Genomic DNA, 22,742 nt, shown 5'->3' with positions numbered 1-22,742 from the left:
ATGTCGATAGATTAAATTTTCACTGAGATATTTCATATTTCATGTTTAAAAAATAAATTGCGCCCCCTTGTGGCTATCAACACGAAAATTTTTCTGCAAATACAAAGTGTGTCCATGAACATACCATGCAAATGCCATGATGATTGGGCATTGTTAAGCCTGTCAAAAAAATTATGAAAAAAAACTGAACTTTGATTGGCTGTTGACATCGTTAAACGTGCCCATATTGAGTCGTCCTCAATTTCCCATATGTAGGCTTGCTGACAGAACCAGCATGCCAAATGTCAACTTAATTGGCCTTGTAGATCCTGAGATATTAGCCAAAAGACATTGTTAGCTATAACAGCGCCCCCTATAATATTTCATGCAACAGCAAATGCATGCTACCTCAGAATCATGTCTAGAAGCAACGTGTGAAAGATCATCAGATTTGAGTTAAGCATGAAGGAGTTACAGATGTTTGAGTAAAATTTGCAATTCACGGTACACATTCATTTGCATATGTCGGCCATCTTGTTTTGAAATGTCAGGATGTTTGTAATAATTATTGACCAGCTCACTCCTGTGAACGTTTTGACACCAAGGTCATGGGGATCAGACAAAAATCCAGGGACTAGTTCGCGAAAATAGATTTAGCAAATTATGCTAATTAGCAAAAAATCTAAGTGGGCGGAGCTTAGTGGTTCTATGTACCTTTTTGATTCATCGGGACCCAAGAATCATGAAGAAAAAAAAATTTCGTCTCTACTCCACACGGCGTGGAAAATCCTTTAATGAAAGCGTTTTCTGTCGCTGTAGCGCCCCCTTGAGGCCAATCAGGCTGATATTTTGCGCCTGAGTAGCGGGAGGGTTTACTATCTTTTGACCAAGTACCAAGTCTGTAGGCCTTACGGTTTGGGCTGTGCGATCCGTTTTAAGGCAGAATTTTTGTTCGGAATAATAATAATAATAATAATAATAAAAATCAGAACAAAAACAATAGGCTTCCTTTGCACGTTGTGCTCGGAAGCCTAATAATAACAAATTAAAATCAGAACAAACACAATAGGGTTTCAAGCACTTCGTGCTCGAACCCCTAAATATAGCCGCAAGCGGCGATTTACGGCTTCCTCGCTTTTTAGGCAATACATTTGCTTACTTTCGCCACTTTGAGATCATACACAACATTGCATACTCTCTGCTTACTTAAGAGATCCAAAATTTCTGATTTTGATCTGTCTGTGAGCCTCAAGCACCATTGCTAAGAATTATGAGATGGGTGGTGGATTATTCACAGTGCAACACTGCCATCTGGTGGTGGTGTGTTCTACTGGACCTTGTGGATCAAACCAAGCAGTGCTGTTGGAGCTTTACCCACATACATTTGAACATGAACTACAATCTGAATTATGACCTGATATGCACATATTTGGTATCAGCAGAATCACAAGAACCCGAACCTTAAGGATTATTAACAAAAATGTGGAATTCCATTACTGCATGGCATCCAGATGCTACTAAAAGAGTTCTGTGACTTGCCTTAAAAATATCATACATGAACAGCTGTAACTCAAAAATGCTTTTGTCAAATGTTATGAAACGTCACAAGCTTCTTTCATATGTGCTCCAAAACAAATCATTACATTTTGTTAAAAATAAGATAAGACTAGATAATCCTTGGATGATGGGCTCTCAGCCCTCTTCACTGCACAGTGTGTATCAGTCTGTCACTGCCTGAGAGACAGTGGGTAGCACCGACTTCAGTATAACCCATGCATCACTACTTACAACATATGCCCAATAAGTATGTATGTATATGCTATACAGGTACACATATACAGCTTGTGTGTATGTATATATATATATATATATATATATATATATATATATATATATATTCATATGTTATATCAATTTGGAAATGTTGGAAAAATATTTATTTTAATTATTATTTTTATTATTTACTACTGTTGTCTCTTAGTAAAGCTATTTGAATCTGAGAGAGAGAGAGAGAGAGAGAGAGAGAGAGAGAGAGAGAGAGATAGAGAGAGATTAGAGGCAGAGAGCATGTCAGAAGGAATAGGATGGAAGGGGGGAAGGGGGACTCTTCAATAATGCCTTTGAATACATTGCTGAGAATAACTCACATATGTTTGACCGCGAACTAGTCTGTGCTTAATGACTTAATATGGACATATGTGGTATCAGCAGAATCACAAGAACCTGAAGTTTAATAATTATCAAAAAAAAGTTGAAATTTCATTACTGCGTGGTATCCAGGCTCTGCTAAACACTGGTGTGTAACTTGCACTCTAAACATGACACATAAACAGCTGTAAGTCAAAAATGCTTTTGCCAAATGTTATGAAAAAACACAAGCTTCTTTCATATGTGCTTCAGAACAGATCAATACATTTTGTTGGTACTGCACCCATAGGTGGCGCTATAACAAATTAAAAATTTATTTTAAAGTATTTTTTCCAATTCTAGCGCCCCCTTTATGTGTATTTTGATCATAATTGATACACTTCTTCAGAGTAGTACCATGCACATGTGTACCTATTTTGGTTTGATTTGGGTAAAGTTTGAATGAGTTATAGCTAAAAGAGTGCATCGGGCTCCGCCCACTCACGTTTGTTGACATATTGCAGCAACAGCGTGTCAAAATCTAAACATTTTTTTGATAATTATGTACCTACAGGCAATACACTTTGCAATGAGACCAATTGTGTGTTGATAGGAGCAAAATTCACGGACTAGTACGATAAATTCCATAATCACATACCTGACAATTGAAGAAAATCTGTACATTTTTTTAAAAGAGTTGCAATTGCAATATTGTTAGACACTAGGTAGAGTGTATTATGAAACTATTAGCATGTCGATAGGTAAAATTTTCACTGAGATATTCCATATTTCCTGTTTAAAAAATAAATTGCGCCCCCTTGTGGCTATCAACACGAAAATTTTTCTGCAAATACAAAGTGTGTTCATGAACATACCATGCAAATGCCATGATGATTGGGCATTGTTAAGCCTGTCAAAAAAATGATGAAATAAAATTGAACTTTGATTGGCTGTTGACATCATTAAACGTGCCCGTATTGAGTCGTCCTTAATTTCACATATGTAGGCTTGCTCACAGAACCAGCATGCCAAATGTCAACTTAATTGGCCTTGTAGATCCTGAGATATTAGCCAAAAGACATTGTTAGCTATAACAGCGCCCCCTATAATATTTCATGCAACAGCAAATGCATGCTACCTCAGAATCATGTCTAGAAGCAACGTGTGAAAGGACATCAGATTTGAGTTAAGCATAAAGGAGTTACAGATGTTTAAGTGAAATTTGCAATTCACGGTAAACATTCATTTGCATATGTCGGCCATCTTGTTTCGAAATGTCAGGATGTTTGTGATAATTATTGACCAGCTCACTCCTGTGAACGTTTTGACACCAAGGTCATGGGGATCAGACAAAAATCCAGGGACTAGTTCACGAAAATAGATTTTGCAAATTATGCTAATTAGCAAAAAATCTAAGTAGGCGGAGCTTAGTGGTTGTATGTACCCTTTTGATTCATCAGGACCCAAGGATCATGTAGAAAAAAAAATTTCATCTCTACGCCACACGGCGTGGAAAATCTTTTAATGAAAGCGTTTTTCTTCGCTGCAGCGCCCCCTTGAGGCCAAATACGCTGTTACTTTGCACGATTGTAGAGTCTGACCTTATTTATCTGGTGACCCAATACCAAGTCTGTAGGCCTTACGGTTTGGGCTGTGCAATCCGTTTCAGGTGAATTTTTGGGGAATAATAATAATAATAATAAATATAGCCGCAAGCGGCGATTTACGACTTCCTCGCTTTGTAGGCAATAAATTTGCTTACGTTTGCCACTTTGAGATCATACACAACATTGCATACTCTCTGCTGACTTAAGACATCCAAAATTTCTGATTTTGATCTGTCTGTGAGGCTCAAGCACTATTGCTAAGCATTATGAGATGGGTGGTGGATTATTCACAGTGCAACACTGCCATCTGGTGGTGGTGTGTTGTACTGGACCTTGTGGATCAAACCAAGCAGTGCTGTTGGAGCTTTACCCACATACATTTGAACATGAACTACAATCTGAATTATGACCTGATATGCACATATTTGGTATCAGCAGAATCACAAGAACCTGAACCTTAAGGATTATTAACAAAAATGTGGAATTCCATTACTGCATGGCATCCAGATGCTACTAAAAGAGTTCTGTGACTTGCCTTAAAAATATCATACATGAACAGCAGTAACTCAAAAATGCTTTTGTCAAATGTTATGAAACGTCACAAGCTTCTTTCATATGTGCGCCAAAACAAATCATTACATTTTGTTAAAAATAAGATAAGACAAGATAATCCTTGGATGATGGGCTCTCAGCCCTCTTCACTGCACAGTGTGTATCAGTCTGTCACTGCCTGAGAGACAGTTGGTAGCACCGACTTCAGTATACACCATGCATCACTACTTACAACATATGCCCAATAAGTATGTATGTATATGCTATACAGGTACACATACACAGCTTGTGTGTATGTGTATATATATATATATATATATTCATATGTTATATCAATTTGGAAATGTTGGAAAAATATTTATTTTAATTATTATTTTCATTATTTACTACTGTTGTCTCTTAGTAAAGCTATTTGAATCTGAGAGAGAGAGAGAGAGAGAGAGAGAGAGAGAGAAGGAGAGAGAGAGATAAGAGGCAGAGAGCATGTCAGAAGGAATAGGATGGAAGGGGGAAGGGTGACTCTTCAATAATGCCTTTGAATACATTGCTGAGAATAACTCACATATGTTTGACTGCGAACTAGTCTGTGCTTAATGACTTAATATGGACATATGTGGTATCAGCAGAATCACAAGAACCTGAAGTTTAATAATTATCAAAAAAAAGTTTAAATTTCTTTACTGCGTGGCATCCAGGCTCTGCTTAGCACTGGTGTGTAACTTGCATTCTAAACATGACACATAAACAGCTGTAAGTCAAAAATGCTTTTGCCAAATGTTATGAAAAAACACAAGCTTCTTTCAAATGTGCTTCAGAACAGATCAATACGTTTTGTTGGTACTGCATCCTTAGGTGGCGCTATAACAAATTAAAAACATATTTTTAAGCATTTTTTCCAATTGTAGCGCCCCCTGTACGTGCATTTTGATCATAATTGATACACTTCTTCAGAGTAATACCTTGCACATGTGTACCCATTTTGGTTTGATTTGGGTAAAGTTTGAATGAGTTATAGCTAAAAGAGTGCATCGAGCTCCGCCCACTCATGTTTGTTGACGTACTGCAGCAACAGCGTGTCCAAATCTAAACATTTTTTTAATAATTGTATACCTACAGGCAATACACTTTGCAATGAGACCAATTGTGTGTTGATAGGACCAAAACTCACGGACTAGTACGATAAATTCCATAATCACATACCTGACAATTGAAGAAAATCTATAATTTTTTTCTAAATAGTTGCAATTGCAATATTGTTAGACACTAGGTAGGGTGTCTTATGAAACTATTAACATGTCGATAGATTAAATTTTCACTGAGATATTTCATATTTCATGTTTAAAAAATAAATTGCGCCCCCTTGTGGCTATCAACACGAAAATTTTTCTGCAAATACAAAGTGTGTCCATGAACATACCATGCAAATGCCATGATGATTGGGCATTGTTAAGCCTGTCAAAAAAATTATGAAAAAAAACTGAACTTTGATTGGCTGTTGACATCGTTAAACGTGCCCATATTGAGTCGTCCTCAATTTCCCATATGTAGGCTTGCTGACAGAACCAGCATGCCAAATGTCAACTTAATTGGCCTTGTAGATCCTGAGATATTAGCCAAAAGACATTGTTAGCTATAACAGCGCCCCCTATAATATTTCATGCAACAGCAAATGCATGCTACCTCAGAATCATGTCTAGAAGCAACGTGTGAAAGATCATCAGATTTGAGTTAAGCATGAAGGAGTTACAGATGTTTGAGTAAAATTTGCAATTCACGGTACACATTCATTTGCATATGTCGGCCATCTTGTTTTGAAATGTCAGGATGTTTGTAATAATTATTGACCAGCTCACTCCTGTGAACGTTTTGACACCAAGGTCATGGGGATCAGACAAAAATCCAGGGACTAGTTCGCGAAAATAGATTTAGCAAATTATGCTAATTAGCAAAAAATCTAAGTGGGCGGAGCTTAGTGGTTCTATGTACCTTTTTGATTCATCGGGACCCAAGGATCATGAAGAAAAAAAAATTTCGTCTCTACTCCACACGGCGTGGAAAATCCTTTAATGAAAGCGTTTTCTGTCGCTGTAGCGCCCCCTTGAGGCCAATCAGGCTGATATTTTGCGCCTGAGTAGCGGGAGGGTTTACTATCTTTTGACCAAGTACCAAGTCTGTAGGCCTTACGGTTTGGGCTGTGCGATCCGTTTTAAGGCAGAATTTTTGTTCGGAATAATAATAATAATAATAATAATAAAAATCAGAACAAAAACAATAGGCTTCCTTTGCACGTTGTGCTCGGAAGCCTAATAATAACAAATTAAAATCAGAACAAACACAATAGGGTTTCAAGCACTTCGTGCTCGAACCCCTAAATATAGCCGCAAGCGGCGATTTACGGCTTCCTCGCTTTTTAGGCAATACATTTGCTTACTTTCGCCACTTTGAGATCATACACAACATTGCATACTCTCTGCTTACTTAAGAGATCCAAAATTTCTGATTTTGATCTGTCTGTGAGCCTCAAGCACCATTGCTAAGAATTATGAGATGGGTGGTGGATTATTCACAGTGCAACACTGCCATCTGGTGGTGGTGTGTTCTACTGGACCTTGTGGATCAAACCAAGCAGTGCTGTTGGAGCTTTACCCACATACATTTGAACATGAACTACAATCTGAATTATGACCTGATATGCACATATTTGGTATCAGCAGAATCACAAGAACCCGAACCTTAAGGATTATTAACAAAAATGTGGAATTCCATTACTGCATGGCATCCAGATGCTACTAAAAGAGTTCTGTGACTTGCCTTAAAAATATCATACATGAACAGCTGTAACTCAAAAATGCTTTTGTCAAATGTTATGAAACGTCACAAGCTTCTTTCATATGTGCTCCAAAACAAATCATTACATTTTGTTAAAAATAAGATAAGACTAGATAATCCTTGGATGATGGGCTCTCAGCCCTCTTCACTGCACAGTGTGTATCAGTCTGTCACTGCCTGAGAGACAGTGGGTAGCACCGACTTCAGTATAACCCATGCATCACTACTTACAACATATGCCCAATAAGTATGTATGTATATGCTATACAGGTACACATATACAGCTTGTGTGTATGTATATATATATATATATATATATATATATATATATTCATATGTTATATCAATTTGGAAATGTTGGAAAAATATTTATTTTAATTATTATTTTTATTATTTACTACTGTTGTCTCTTAGTAAAGCTATTTGAATCTGAGAGAGAGAGAGAGAGAGAGAGAGAGAGAGAGAGAGATTAGAGGCAGAGAGCATGTCAGAAGGAATAGGATGGAAGGGGGGAAGGGGGACTCTTCAATAATGCCTTTGAATACATTGCTGAGAATAACTCACATATGTTTGACCGCGAACTAGTCTGTGCTTAATGACTTAATATGGACATATGTGGTATCAGCAGAATCACAAGAACCTGAAGTTTAATAATTATCAAAAAAAAGTTGAAATTTCATTACTGCGTGGTATCCAGGCTCTGCTAAACACTGGTGTGTAACTTGCACTCTAAACATGACACATAAACAGCTGTAAGTCAAAAATGCTTTTGCCAAATGTTATGAAAAAACACAAGCTTCTTTCATATGTGCTTCAGAACAGATCAATACATTTTGTTGGTACTGCACCCATAGGTGGCGCTATAACAAATTAAAAATTTATTTTAAAGTATTTTTTCCAATTCTAGCGCCCCCTTTATGTGTATTTTGATCATAATTGATACACTTCTTCAGAGTAGTACCATGCACATGTGTACCTATTTTGGTTTGATTTGGGTAAAGTTTGAATGAGTTATAGCTAAAAGAGTGCATCGGGCTCCGCCCACTCACGTTTGTTGACATATTGCAGCAACAGCGTGTCAAAATCTAAACATTTTTTTGATAATTATGTACCTACAGGCAATACACTTTGCAATGAGACCAATTGTGTGTTGATAGGAGCAAAATTCATGGACTAGTACGATAAATTCCATAATCACATACCTGACAATTGAAGAAAATCTGTACATTTTTTTAAAAGAGTTGCAATTGCAATATTGTTAGACACTAGGTAGAGTGTATTATGAAACTATTAGCATGTCGATAGGTAAAATTTTCACTGAGATATTCCATATTTCCTGTTTAAAAAATAAATTGCGCCCCCTTGTGGCTATCAACACGAAAATTTTTCTGCAAATACAAAGTGTGTTCATGAACATACCATGCAAATGCCATGATGATTGGGCATTGTTAAGCCTGTCAAAAAAATGATGAAATAAAATTGAACTTTGATTGGCTGTTGACATCATTAAACGTGCCCGTATTGAGTCGTCCTTAATTTCCCATATGTAGGCTTGCTCACAGAACCAGCATGCCAAATGTCAACTTAATTGGCCTTGTAGATCCTGAGATATTAGCCAAAAGACATTGTTAGCTATAACAGCGCCCCCTATAATATTTCATGCAACAGCAAATGCATGCTACCTCAGAATCATGTCTAGAAGCAACGTGTGAAAGGACATCAGATTTGAGTTAAGCATAAAGGAGTTACAGATGTTTAAGTGAAATTTGCAATTCACGGTAAACATTCATTTGCATATGTCGGCCATCTTGTTTCGAAATGTCAGGATGTTTGTGATAATTATTGACCAGCTCACTCCTGTGAACGTTTTGACACCAAGGTCATGGGGATCAGACAAAAATCCAGGGACTAGTTCACGAAAATAGATTTTGCAAATTATGCTAATTAGCAAAAAATCTAAGTAGGCGGAGCTTAGTGGTTGTATGTACCCTTTTGATTCATCAGGACCCAAGGATCATGTAGAAAAAAAAATTTCATCTCTACGCCACACGGCGTGGAAAATCTTTTAATGAAAGCGTTTTTCTTCGCTGCAGCGCCCCCTTGAGGCCAAATACGCTGTTACTTTGCACGATTGTAGAGTCTGACCTTATTTATCTGGTGACCCAATACCAAGTCTGTAGGCCTTACGGTTTGGGCTGTGCGATCCGTTTCAGGTGAATTTTTGGGGAATAATAATAATAATAATAAATATAGCCGCAAGCGGCGATTTACGGCTTCCTCGCTTTGTAGGCAATAAATTTGCTTACGTTTGCCACTTTGAGATCATACACAACATTGCATACTCTCTGCTGACTTAAGACATCCAAAATTTCTGATTTTGATCTGTCTGTGAGGCTCAAGCACTATTGCTAAGCATTATGAGATGGGTGGTGGATTATTCACAGTGCAACACTGCCATCTGGTGGTGGTGTGTTGTACTGGACCTTGTGGATCAAACCAAGCAGTGCTGTTGGAGCTTTACCCACATACATTTGAACATGAACTACAATCTGAATTATGACCTGATATGCACATATTTGGTATCAGCAGAATCACAAGAACCTGAACCTTAAGGATTATTAACAAAAATGTGGAATTCCATTACTGCATGGCATCCAGATGCTACTAAAAGAGTTCTGTGACTTGCCTTAAAAATATCATACATGAACAGCAGTAACTCAAAAATGCTTTTGTCAAATGTTATGAAACGTCACAAGCTTCTTTCATATGTGCGCCAAAACAAATCATTACATTTTGTTAAAAATAAGATAAGACAAGATAATCCTTGGATGATGGGCTCTCAGCCCTCTTCACTGCACAGTGTGTATCAGTCTGTCACTGCCTGAGAGACAGTTGGTAGCACCGACTTCAGTATACACCATGCATCACTACTTACAACATATGCCCAATAAGTATGTATGTATATGCTATACAGGTACACATACACAGCTTGTGTGTATGTGTATATATATATATATATATATTCATATGTTATATCAATTTGGAAATGTTGGAAAAATATTTATTTTAATTATTATTTTCATTATTTACTACTGTTGTCTCTTAGTAAAGCTATTTGAATCTGAGAGAGAGAGAGAGAGAGAGAGAGAGAGAAGGAGAGAGAGAGATAAGAGGCAGAGAGCATGTCAGAAGGAATAGGATGGAAGGGGGAAGGGTGACTCTTCAATAATGCCTTTGAATACATTGCTGAGAATAACTCACATATGTTTGACTGCGAACTAGTCTGTGCTTAATGACTTAATATGGACATATGTGGTATCAGCAGAATCACAAGAACCTGAAGTTTAATAATTATCAAAAAAAAGTTTAAATTTCTTTACTGCGTGGCATCCAGGCTCTGCTTAGCACTGGTGTGTAACTTGCATTCTAAACATGACACATAAACAGCTGTAAGTCAAAAATGCTTTTGCCAAATGTTATGAAAAAACACAAGCTTCTTTCAAATGTGCTTCAGAACAGATCAATACGTTTTGTTGGTACTGCATCCTTAGGTGGCGCTATAACAAATTAAAAACATATTTTTAAGCATTTTTTCCAATTGTAGCGCCCCCTGTACGTGCATTTTGATCATAATTGATACACTTCTTCAGAGTAATACCTTGCACATGTGTACCCATTTTGGTTTGATTTGGGTAAAGTTTGAATGAGTTATAGCTAAAAGAGTGCATCGAGCTCCGCCCACTCATGTTTGTTGACGTACTGCAGCAACAGCGTGTCCAAATCTAAACATTTTTTTAATAATTCTATACCTACAGGCAATACACTTTGCAATGAGACCAATTGTGTGTTGATAGGACCAAAACTCACGGACTAGTACGATAAATTCCATAATCACATACCTGACAATTGAAGAAAATCTATAATTTTTTTCTAAATAGTTGCAATTGCAATATTGTTAGACACTAGGTAGGGTGTCTTATGAAACTATTAACATGTCGATAGATTAAATTTTCACTGAGATATTTCATATTTCATGTTTAAAAAATAAATTGCGCCCCCTTGTGGCTATCAACACGAAAATTTTTCTGCAAATACAAAGTGTGTCCATGAACATACCATGCAAATGCCATGATGATTGGGCATTGTTAAGCCTGTCAAAAAAATTATGAAAAAAAACTGAATTTTGATTGGCTGTTGACATCGTTAAACGTGCCCATATTGAGTCGTCCTCAATTTCCCATATGTAGGCTTGCTGACAGAACCAGCATGCCAAATGTCAACTTAATTGGCCTTGTAGATCCTGAGATATTAGCCAAAAGACATTGTTAGCTATAACAGCGCCCCCTATAATATTTCATGCAACAGCAAATGCATGCTACCTCAGAATCATGTCTAGAAGCAACGTGTGAAAGATCATCAGATTTGAGTTAAGCATGAAGGAGTTACAGATGTTTGAGTAAAATTTGCAATTCACGGTACACATTCATTTGCATATGTCGGCCATCTTGTTTTGAAATGTCAGGATGTTTGTAATAATTATTGACCAGCTCACTCCTGTGAACGTTTTGACACCAAGGTCATGGGGATCAGACAAAAATCCAGGGACTAGTTCGCGAAAATAGATTTTGCAAATTATGCTAATTAGCAAAAAATCTAAGTGGGCGGAGCTTAGTGGTTCTATGTACCTTTTTGATTCATCGGGACCCAAGGATCATGAAGAAAAAAAAATTTCGTCTCTACTCCACACGGCGTGGAAAATCCTTTAATGAAAGCGTTTTCTGTCGCTGTAGCGCCCCCTTGAGGCCAATCAGGCTGATATTTTGCGCCTGAGTAGCGGGAGGGTTTACTATCTTTTGACCAAGTACCAAGTCTGTAGGCCTTACGGTTTGGGCTGTGCGATCCGTTTTAAGGCAGAATTTTTGTTCGGAATAATAATAATAATAATAATAATAAAAATCAGAACAAAAACAATAGGCTTCCTTTGCACGTTGTGCTCGGAAGCCTAATAATAACAAATTAAAATCAGAACAAACACAATAGGGTTTCAAGCACTTCGTGCTCGAACCCCTAAATATAGCCGCAAGCGGCGATTTACGGCTTCCTCGCTTTTTAGGCAATACATTTGCTTACTTTCGCCACTTTGAGATCATACACAACATTGCATACTCTCTGCTTACTTAAGAGATCCAAAATTTCTGATTTTGATCTGTCTGTGAGCCTCAAGCACCATTGCTAAGAATTATGAGATGGGTGGTGGATTATTCACAGTGCAACACTGCCATCTGGTGGTGGTGTGTTCTACTGGACCTTGTGGATCAAACCAAGCAGTGCTGTTGGAGCTTTACCCACATACATTTGAACATGAACTACAATCTGAATTATGACCTGATATGCACATATTTGGTATCAGCAGAATCACAAGAACCCGAACCTTAAGGATTATTAACAAAAATGTGGAATTCCATTACTGCATGGCATCCAGATGCTACTAAAAGAGTTCTGTGACTTGCCTTAAAAATATCATACATGAACAGCTGTAACTCAAAAATGCTTTTGTCAAATGTTATGAAACGTCACAAGCTTCTTTCATATGTGCTCCAAAACAAATCATTACATTTTGTTAAAAATAAGATAAGACTAGATAATCCTTGGATGATGGGCTCTCAGCCCTCTTCACTGCACAGTGTGTATCAGTCTGTCACTGCCTGAGAGACAGTGGGTAGCACCGACTTCAGTATAACCCATGCATCACTACTTACAACATATGCCCAATAAGTATGTATGTATATGCTATACAGGTACACATATACAGCTTGTGTGTATGTATATATATATATATATATATATATATATATATATATATATATATATATATATATATTCATATGTTATATCAATTTGGAAATGTTGGAAAAATATTTATTTTAATTATTATTTTTATTATTTACTACTGTTGTCTCTTAGTAAAGCTATTTGAATCTGAGAGAGAGAGAGAGAGAGAGAGAGAGAGAGAGATAGAGAGAGATTAGAGGCAGAGAGCATGTCAGAAGGAATAGGATGGAAGGGGGGAAGGGGGACTCTTCAATAATGCCTTTGAATACATTGCTGAGAATAACTCACATATGTTTGACCGCGAACTAGTCTGTGCTTAATGACTTAATATGGACATATGTGGTATCAGCAGAATCACAAGAACCTGAAGTTTAATAATTATCAAAAAAAAGTTGAAATTTCATTACTGCGTGGTATCCAGGCTCTGCTAAACACTGGTGTGTAACTTGCACTCTAAACATGACACATAAACAGCTGTAAGTCAAAAATGCTTTTGCCAAATGTTATGAAAAAACACAAGCTTCTTTCATATGTGCTTCAGAACAGATCAATACATTTTGTTGGTACTGCACCCATAGGTGGCGCTATAACAAATTAAAAATTTATTTTAAAGTATTTTTTCCAATTCTAGCGCCCCCTTTATGTGTATTTTGATCATAATTGATACACTTCTTCAGAGTAGTACCATGCACATGTGTACCTATTTTGGTTTGATTTGGGTAAAGTTTGAATGAGTTATAGCTAAAAGAGTGCATCGGGCTCCGCCCACTCACGTTTGTTGACATATTGCAGCAACAGCGTGTCAAAATCTAAACATTTTTTTGATAATTATGTACCTACAGGCAATACACTTTGCAATGAGACCAATTGTGTGTTGATAGGAGCAAAATTCACGGACTAGTACGATAAATTCCATAATCACATACCTGACAATTGAAGAAAATCTGTACATTTTTTTAAATAGTTGCAATTGCAATATTGTTAGACACTAGGTAGAGTGTATTATGAAACTATTAGCATGTCGATAGGTAAAATTTTCACTGAGATATTCCATATTTCCTGTTTAAAAAATAAATTGCGCCCCCTTGTGGCTATCAACACGAAAATTTTTCTGCAAATACAAAGTGTGTTCATGAACATACCATGCAAATGCCATGATGATTGGGCATTGTTAAGCCTGTCAAAAAAATGATGAAATAAAATTGAACTTTGATTGGCTGTTGACATCATTAAACGTGCCCGTATTGAGTCGTCCTTAATTTCCCATATGTAGGCTTGCTCACAGAACCAGCATGCCAAATGTCAACTTAATTGGCCTTGTAGATCCTGAGATATTAGCCAAAAGACATTGTTAGCTATAACAGCGCCCCCTATAATATTTCATGCAACAGCAAATGCATGCTACCTCAGAATCATGTCTAGAAGCAACGTGTGAAAGGACATCAGATTTGAGTTAAGCATAAAGGAGTTACAGATGTTTAAGTGAAATTTGCAATTCACGGTAAACATTCATTTGCATATGTCGGCCATCTTGTTTCGAAATGTCAGGATGTTTGTGATAATTATTGACCAGCTCACTCCTGTGAACGTTTTGACACCAAGGTCATGGGGATCAGACAAAAATCCAGGGACTAGTTCACGAAAATAGATTTTGCAAATTATGCTAATTAGCAAAAAATCTAAGTAGGCGGAGCTTAGTGGTTGTATGTACCCTTTTGATTCATCAGGACCCAAGGATCATGTAGAAAAAAAAATTTCATCTCTACGCCACACGGCGTGGAAAATCTTTTAATGAAAGCGTTTTTCTTCGCTGCAGCGCCCCCTTGAGGCCAAATACGCTGTTACTTTGCACGATTGTAGAGTCTGACCTTATTTATCTGGTGACCCAAAACCAAGTCTGTAGGCCTTACGGTTTGGGCTGTGCGATCCGTTTCAGGTGAATTTTTGGGGAAGAATAATAATAATAATAAATATAGCCGCAAGCGGCGATTTACGGCTTCCTCGCTTTGTAGGCAATAAATTTGCTTACGTTTGCCACTTTGAGATCATACACAACATTGCATACTCTCTGCTGACTTAAGACATCCAAAATTTCTGATTTTGATCTGTCTGTGAGGCTCAAGCACTATTGCTAAGCATTATGAGATGGGTGGTGGATTATTCACAGTGCAACACTGCCATCTGGTGGTGGTGTGTTGTACTGGACCTTGTGGATCAAACCAAGCAGTGCTGTTGGAGCTTTACCCACACACATTTGAACATGAACTACAATCTGAATTATGACCTGATATGCACATATTTGGTATCAGCAGAATCACAAGAACCTGAACCTTAAGGATTATTAACAAAAATGTGGAATTCCATTACTGCATGGCATCCAGATGCTACTAAAAGAGTTCTGTGACTTGCCTTAAAAATATCATACATGAACAGCTGTAACTCAAAAATGCTTTTGTCAAATGTTATGAAACGTCACAAGCTTCTTTCATATGTGCTCCAAAACAAATCATTACATTTTGCTAATAATAAGATAAGACAAGATAATCCTTGGATGATGGGCTCTCAGCCCTCTTCACTGCACAGTGTGTATCAATCTGTCACTGCCTGAGAGACAGTGGGTAGCACCGAATTCAGTAAAACCCATGCATCACTACTTACAACATATGCCCAATAAGTATGTATGTATATGCTATATAGGTACACATATACAGCTTGTGTGTGTATATATATATATATATATATATATATATATATATATATATATATATATATATATATATATATATATATTCATATATATATACATATATATTCATATGTTATATCAATTTGTAAATGTTGGAAAAATATATAATTTAATTATTATTTTTATTATTTACTACTGTTGTCTCTTAGTAAAGCTATTTGAATGTGAGAGAGAGAGAGAGAGATAAGAGGCAGAGAGCATGTCAGAAGGAGAAGGGGGGAAGGGGGACTCTTCAATAATGCCTTTGAATACATTGCTGAGAATAACTCACATATGTTTGACCGCGAACTAGTCTGTGCTTAATGACATAATATGGACATGTGTGGTATCAGCAGAATCACAAGAACCTGAAGTTTAATAATTATCAAAAAAAAGTTGAAATTTCATTACTGCATGGCATCCTGGTTCTGCTTAACACTGGTGTGTAACTTGCATTCCAAACATGACACATAAACAGCTGTAAGTCAAAAATGCTTTTGCCAAATGTTATGAAAAAACACAAGCTTCTTTCATATGTGCTTCAGAACAGATCAATACGTTTTGTTGGTACTGCATCCATAGGTGGCGCTATAACAAATAAAAAACTTATTTTTAAGTATTTTTTCCAATTCTAGCACCCTCTGTATGTGCATTTTGATCATATTTGAAACACTTCTTCAGAGGAACATCTTGCACATGTGTACCCATTTTGGTTTGTTTTGGGTGAAGTTTGAATGAGTTATAGCTAAAAGAGTGAATCGGGCTCTGCCCACTCGCGTTTGTTGACCTATTGCAGCAACAGCGTGTCTAAATCTAAACATTTTTTTGATAATTATGTACCTACAGGCAATACACTTTGCAATGAGACCAATTGTGTGTTGATAGGACCAAAACTCACGGACTAGTACGATAAATTCCATAATCACATACCTGACAATTGAAGAAAATCTATAATTTTTTTCTAAATAGTTGCAATTGCAATATTGTTAGACACTACGTAGAGTGTATTATGAAATTATTACCATGTCGATAGGTTAAATTTTCACTGAGATATTCCATATTTCATGTTTAAAAAATAATTTGCGCCCCCTTGTGGCTATCAACACGAAAATTTTTCTGCAAATACAAAGTGTGTCCATGAACATACCATGCAAATGCCATGATGATTGGACATTGTTAAGCCTGTCAAAAAAATGATGAAATAAAACTGAACTTTGATTGGCTGTTGACATCGTTAAACGTGCCCGTATTGAGTCGTCCTTTATTTCCCATATGTAAGCTTGCTGACAGAACCAGCATGCCAAATGTCAACTTAATTGGCCTTGGAGATCCTGAGATATTAGCCAAAAGACATTGTTAGCTATAACAGCGCCCCCTATAATATTTCATGCAACAGCAAATGCATGCTACCTCAGAATCATGTCTAGAAGCAACGTGTGAAAGGTCATCAGATTTGAGTTAAGCATGAAGGAGTTACAGATGTTTGAGTAAAATTTGCAATTCACGGTACACATTCATTTGCATATGTCGGCCATCTTGTTTCGAAATGTCAGGATGTTTGTGATAATTATTGACCAGCTCACTCCTGTGAACGTTTTGACACCAAGGTCATGGGGATCAGACAAAAATCCAGGGACTAGTTCACGAAAATAGATTTTGCAAATTATGCTAATTTGCAAAAAATCTAAGTAGGCGGAGCTTAGTGGTTGTATGTACCTTTTTGATTCATCAGCACTCAAGGATCATGTAGAAAAAAAAATTTCATCTCTACGCCACACGGTGTGGAAAATCTTTTAATGAAAGCGTTTTTCTTCGCTGCAGCGCCCCCTTGAGGCCAAATACGCTGTTACTTTGCACGATCGTAGAGTCTGACCTTATTTATCTGGTGACCCAGTACCAAGTCTGTAGGCCTTACGGTTTGGGCTGTGCGATCCGTTTCAGGTGAATTTTGGGGGAAGAATAATAATAATAATAAAAATCAGAACAAAAACAATAGGCTTCCTTTGCACGTTGTGCTCGGAAGCCTAATAAAAATCAGAACAAAAACAATAGGCTTCCTTTGCACGTTGTGCTCGGAAGCCTAATAATAATAATAAAAATCAGAACAAAAACAATAGGCTTCCTTTGCACGTTGTGCTCGGAAGCCTAATAATAATAATAAAAATCAGAACAAAAACAATAGGCTTCCTTTGCACGTTGTGCTCGGAAGCCTAATAATAATAAATTAAAATCAGAACAAACACAATAGGGTTTCAAGCACTTCGTGCTCGAACCCCTAATAATAATAATAATAAAAATCAGAACAAAAACAAAAGGCTTCTTTGCACTTCGTGCTCAGAAGCCTAATAATAATAAAAATCCTAACAATTATAATAGGGTTTCAAGCACTTCGTGCTCGAACCCCTAATAATAAAAATCCTAACAATTATAATAGGGTTTCAAGCACTTCGTGCTCGAACCCCTAATAATAATAATAATAATAAAAATCAGAACAAAAACAATAGGCTTCCTTTGCACTTTGTGCTCGGAAGCCTAATAACAAATTAAAATCAGAACAAACACAATAGGGTTTCAAGCACTTCGTGCTCGAACCCCTAAATATAGCCGCAAGCGGCGATTTACGGCTTCCTCGCTTTGTAGGCAATACATTTGCTTACTTTTGCCACTTTGAGATCATACACAACATTGCATACTCTCTGCTGGCTTAAGAGATCCAAAATTTCTGATTTTGATCTGTCTGTGAGCCTCAAGCACCATTGCTAAGCATTATGAGATGGGTGGTGGATTATTCACAGTGCAACACTGCCATCTAGTGGTGGTGTGTTGTACTAGACCTTGTGGATCAAACCAAGCAGTGCTGTTGGAGCTTTACCCACATACATTTGAACATGAACTACAATCTGAATTATGACCTGATATGCACATATTTGGTATCAGCAGAATCACATGAACCTGAACCTTAAGGATTATTAACAAAAATGTGGAATTCCATTACTGCATGGCATCCAGATGCTACTAAAAGAGTTCTGTGACTTGCCTTAAAAATATCATACATGAACAGCTGTAACTCAAAAATGATTTTGTCAAATGTTATGAAACGTCACAGGCTTCTTTCATATGTGCTCCAAAAGAAATCATTACATTTTGTTAATAATAAGATAAGACAAGATAATCCTTGGATGATGGGCTCTCAGCCCTCTTCACGGCACAGTGTGTATCAGTCTGTCACTGCCTGAGAGACAGTGGGTAGCACCGACTTCAGTATAACCCATGCATCACTACTTACAACATATGCCCAATAAGTATGTATGTATATGCTATACAGGTACACATATACAGCTTGTGTGTATATATATATATATATATATATATATATATATATATATATATATATATATGTTATATCATTTTGTAAATGTTGGAAAAATATATTATTTAATTATTATTTTTATTATTTACTACTGTTGTCTCTTAGTAAAGCTATTTGAATCTGAGAGAGAGAGAGAGAGAGAGAGAGATAAGAGGCAGAGAGCATGTCAGAAGGAGAAGGGGGGAAGGGGGACTCTTCAATAATGCCTTTGAATACATTGCTGAGAATAATTCACATATGTTTGACCGCGTACTAGTCTGTGCTTAATGACTTAATATGGACATATGTGGTATCAGCAGAATCACAAGAACCTGAACTTTAATAATTATTAAAAAAAAGTTGAAATTTCATTACTGTGTGGCATCCAGGCTCTTCTTAGCACTGGTGTGTAACTTGCATTCTAAACATGACACATAAACAGCTGTAAGTCAAAAATGCTTTTGCCAAATGTTATGAAAAAACACATGCTTCTTTCATATGTGCTTCAGAACAGATCAATACATTTTGTTGGTACTGCATCCATAGGTGGCGCTATAACAAATTAAAAACTTGTTTTTAAGCATTTTTTCCAATTGTAGTGCCCCCTGTATGTGCATTTTGATCATAATTGATACACTTCTTCAGAATAATACCTTGCACATGTGTACCAATTTTGGTTTGATTTGGGTGAAGTTTGAATGAGTTATAGCTAAAAGAGTGCATCGGGCTCCACCCACTTGTGTTTGTTCACGTATTGCAGCAACAGCGTGTCCAAATCTAAACATTTTTTTAATAATTATTTACCTACAGACAATACACTTTGCAATGAGACCAATTGTGTGTTGATAGGAGCAAAACTCACGGACTAGTACGATAAATTCCATAATCACATACCTGACAATTGAAGAAAATCTATAAAATTTTTTTTAAATAGTTGCAATTGCAATATTGTTAGACACTATGTACAGTATATTATGAAACTATTAACATGTCGATAGGTTAAATTTTCACTGAGATATTCCATATTTCATGTTTAAAAAATAAGTTGCACCCCCTTGTGGCTATCAACACGAAATATTTTCTGCAAATACAAAGTGTGTCCATGAACATACCATGCAAATGCCATGATGATTGGGCATTGTTAAGCCTGTCAAAAAAATGATGAAATAAAACTGAAATTTGATTGGCTGTTGACATCGTTTAACGTGCCTGTATTGAGTCGTCCTTAATTTCCCATATGTAGGCTTGCTGACAGAACCAGCATGCCAAATGTCAACTTAATTGGCCTTGTAGATCCTGAGATATTAGCCAAAAGACATTGTTAGCTATAACAGCGCCCCCTATAATATTTCATGCAACAGCAAATGCATGCTACCTCAGAATCATGTCTACAAACAATGTGTGAAAGGTCATCAGATTTGAGTTAAGCATGAAGGAGTTACAGATGTTTGAGTAAAATTTGCAATTCACGGTACACATTCATTTGCATATGTCGGCCATCTTGTTTCGAAATGTCTGGATGTTTTTGATAATTATTGACCAGCTCACTGCTGTGAACGTTTTGACACCAAGGTCATGGGGATCAGACAAAAATCCAGGGACTAGTTCACGAAAATAGATTTTGCGAATTATGCTAATTAGCAAAAAATCTAAGTAGGCGGAGCTTAGTGGTTCTATCGACCTTTTTGATTCATCGGGACCCAAGGATCATGTAGAAACAAAAATTTCGTCTCTACGCCACACGGCGTGGAAAATCCTTTAATGAAAGTGTTTTCTTTCGCTGTAGCGCCCCCTTGAGGCCGATCAAGCTGATATGTTGCGCCTGAGTAGCGGGAGGGTTTACTAATTTTTGACCAAATATGAAGTCTGTAGGCCTTACGGTTTGGGCTGTGCGATCCGTTTTAAGGCAGAATTTTATTAGGAAGAATAATAATAAAAATCAGAACAAAAACAATAGGCTTCCTTTGCACTTTGTGCTCGGAAGCCTAATAATAATAATAAAAATCTGAACAAAAACAATAGGCTTCCTTTGCACTTTGTGCTCGGAAGCCTAAAAATCCTAACAATTATAATAGGGTTTCAAGCACTTCGTGCTCGAACCCCTAAAAATCCTAACAATTATAATAGGGTTTCAAGCACTTCGTGCTCGAACCCCTAATAATAAAAATAAAAATCCTAACAATTATAATAGGGTTTCAAGCACTTCGTGCTCGAACCCCTAAAAATCCTAACAATTATAATAGGGTTTCAAGCACTTCGTGCTCGAACCCCTAATAAAAATAAAAATCCTAACAATTATAATAGGGTTTCAAGCACTTCGTGCTCGAACCCCTAATAACAAATTAAAATCAGAACAAACACAATAGGGTTTCAAGCACTTCGTGCTCGAACCCCTAATAATAATAACAAATTAAAATCAGAACAAACACAATAGGGTTTCAAGCACTTCATGCTCGAACCCCTAATAAAAATCCTAACAATTATAATAGGGTTTCAAGCACTTCGTGCTCGAACCCCTAAATATAGCCGCAAGCGACAATTCCCGGGGTCCAAGCTGGTATTCGCTGGTAGGAGAACAATGTGCTAGCATATGAGCTGTCCTGAGATAGTAGGGGCTTTTGGGGAAGTTTGTGTAGTATTTGTAAGGTGTTTTATTCATATGAGCTGTCCTGAGATAGTAGGGGCTTTTGGGGAAGTTTGTTTAGTGTTTGTAAGGTATTCTATGCATATGAGCTGTCCTGAGATAATAGGGGCTTTTGGGGAAGTTTGTGTAGTGTTTGTAAGGTGTTCTATGCATATGAGCTGTCCTGAGATAGTAGGGGCTTTTGGGGAAGTTTGTGTAGTGTTTGTAAGATGTTTTATTCATATGAGCTGTCCTGAGATAGTAGGGGCTTTTGGGGAAGTTTGTGTAGTGTTTGTAAGATGTTTTATTCATATGAGCTGTCCTGAGATCGTAGGGGCTTTTGGGGAAGTTTGTGTAGTGTTTGTAAGGTGTTTTATTCATATGAGCTGTCCTGAGATAGTAGGGGCTTTTGGGGAAGTTTGTGTAGTGTTTGTAAGGTGTTCCATGCTGTTCTGGCATCTCTTTGGAAGTGTAGCGTGAGATGGATTAGTAGCGGATGACAGACACAGCATAGAGCACAGAAGTCACTCAGGAGTTGCACTCTGGTTTCTCACCCTAATGTTCAGGACCCCCAAACAGCAGATATGATGTGGAGTGGCTTGTACTCGAGTCTGTTATCAGTGGACAGAAGACAATCTATGCTGGCAGTGTTTGGTTGTGGACTATTCTCTGTCCAGCAGTGATGCTGAGGGATTTAAAATGCCAACACCTGAGTCATACCTGCTGTATGGAGGTATGGGTGTCCAGACCATTGAAGAGCAGGGTGAAAGCGAGCAGTCTTTGCAGAGCAGGAGCGTAGCATATGACAGTTCCTGATACAGGAGCCACACTTTAATATAGATTTTGTAGTGCTTTAAAATGTGATCCTTGGTGCTCTGTATTGTAAGAAGAAGGGGTAGTAGATGAGTGGGTAAATTTCTGTTCTGCAGGCAGGTGAACATGGGGCTTGGGTTACAGAGACAGCACAGAGCACAGAACTGACTCTGGAATTTCACCCTGGATTCTGACCCAATGTTCAGGACATCCACAAAGTATATTTAATATGGGTGGTGGATAATTCTCAGCACTGCAGTGACACTGACATTGTGGTGATAGGTCAGTGTGTGTAGTGCTCTTATG

Source organism: Hoplias malabaricus, chromosome 4 (assembly GCF_029633855.1).
Source record: "Hoplias malabaricus isolate fHopMal1 chromosome 4, fHopMal1.hap1, whole genome shotgun sequence".
Lineage (NCBI taxonomy): Eukaryota > Metazoa > Chordata > Actinopteri > Characiformes > Erythrinidae > Hoplias > Hoplias malabaricus.
The sequence above is the reverse complement of the archived record's forward strand: the minus strand, read 5'-3'. Positions refer to the sequence as shown.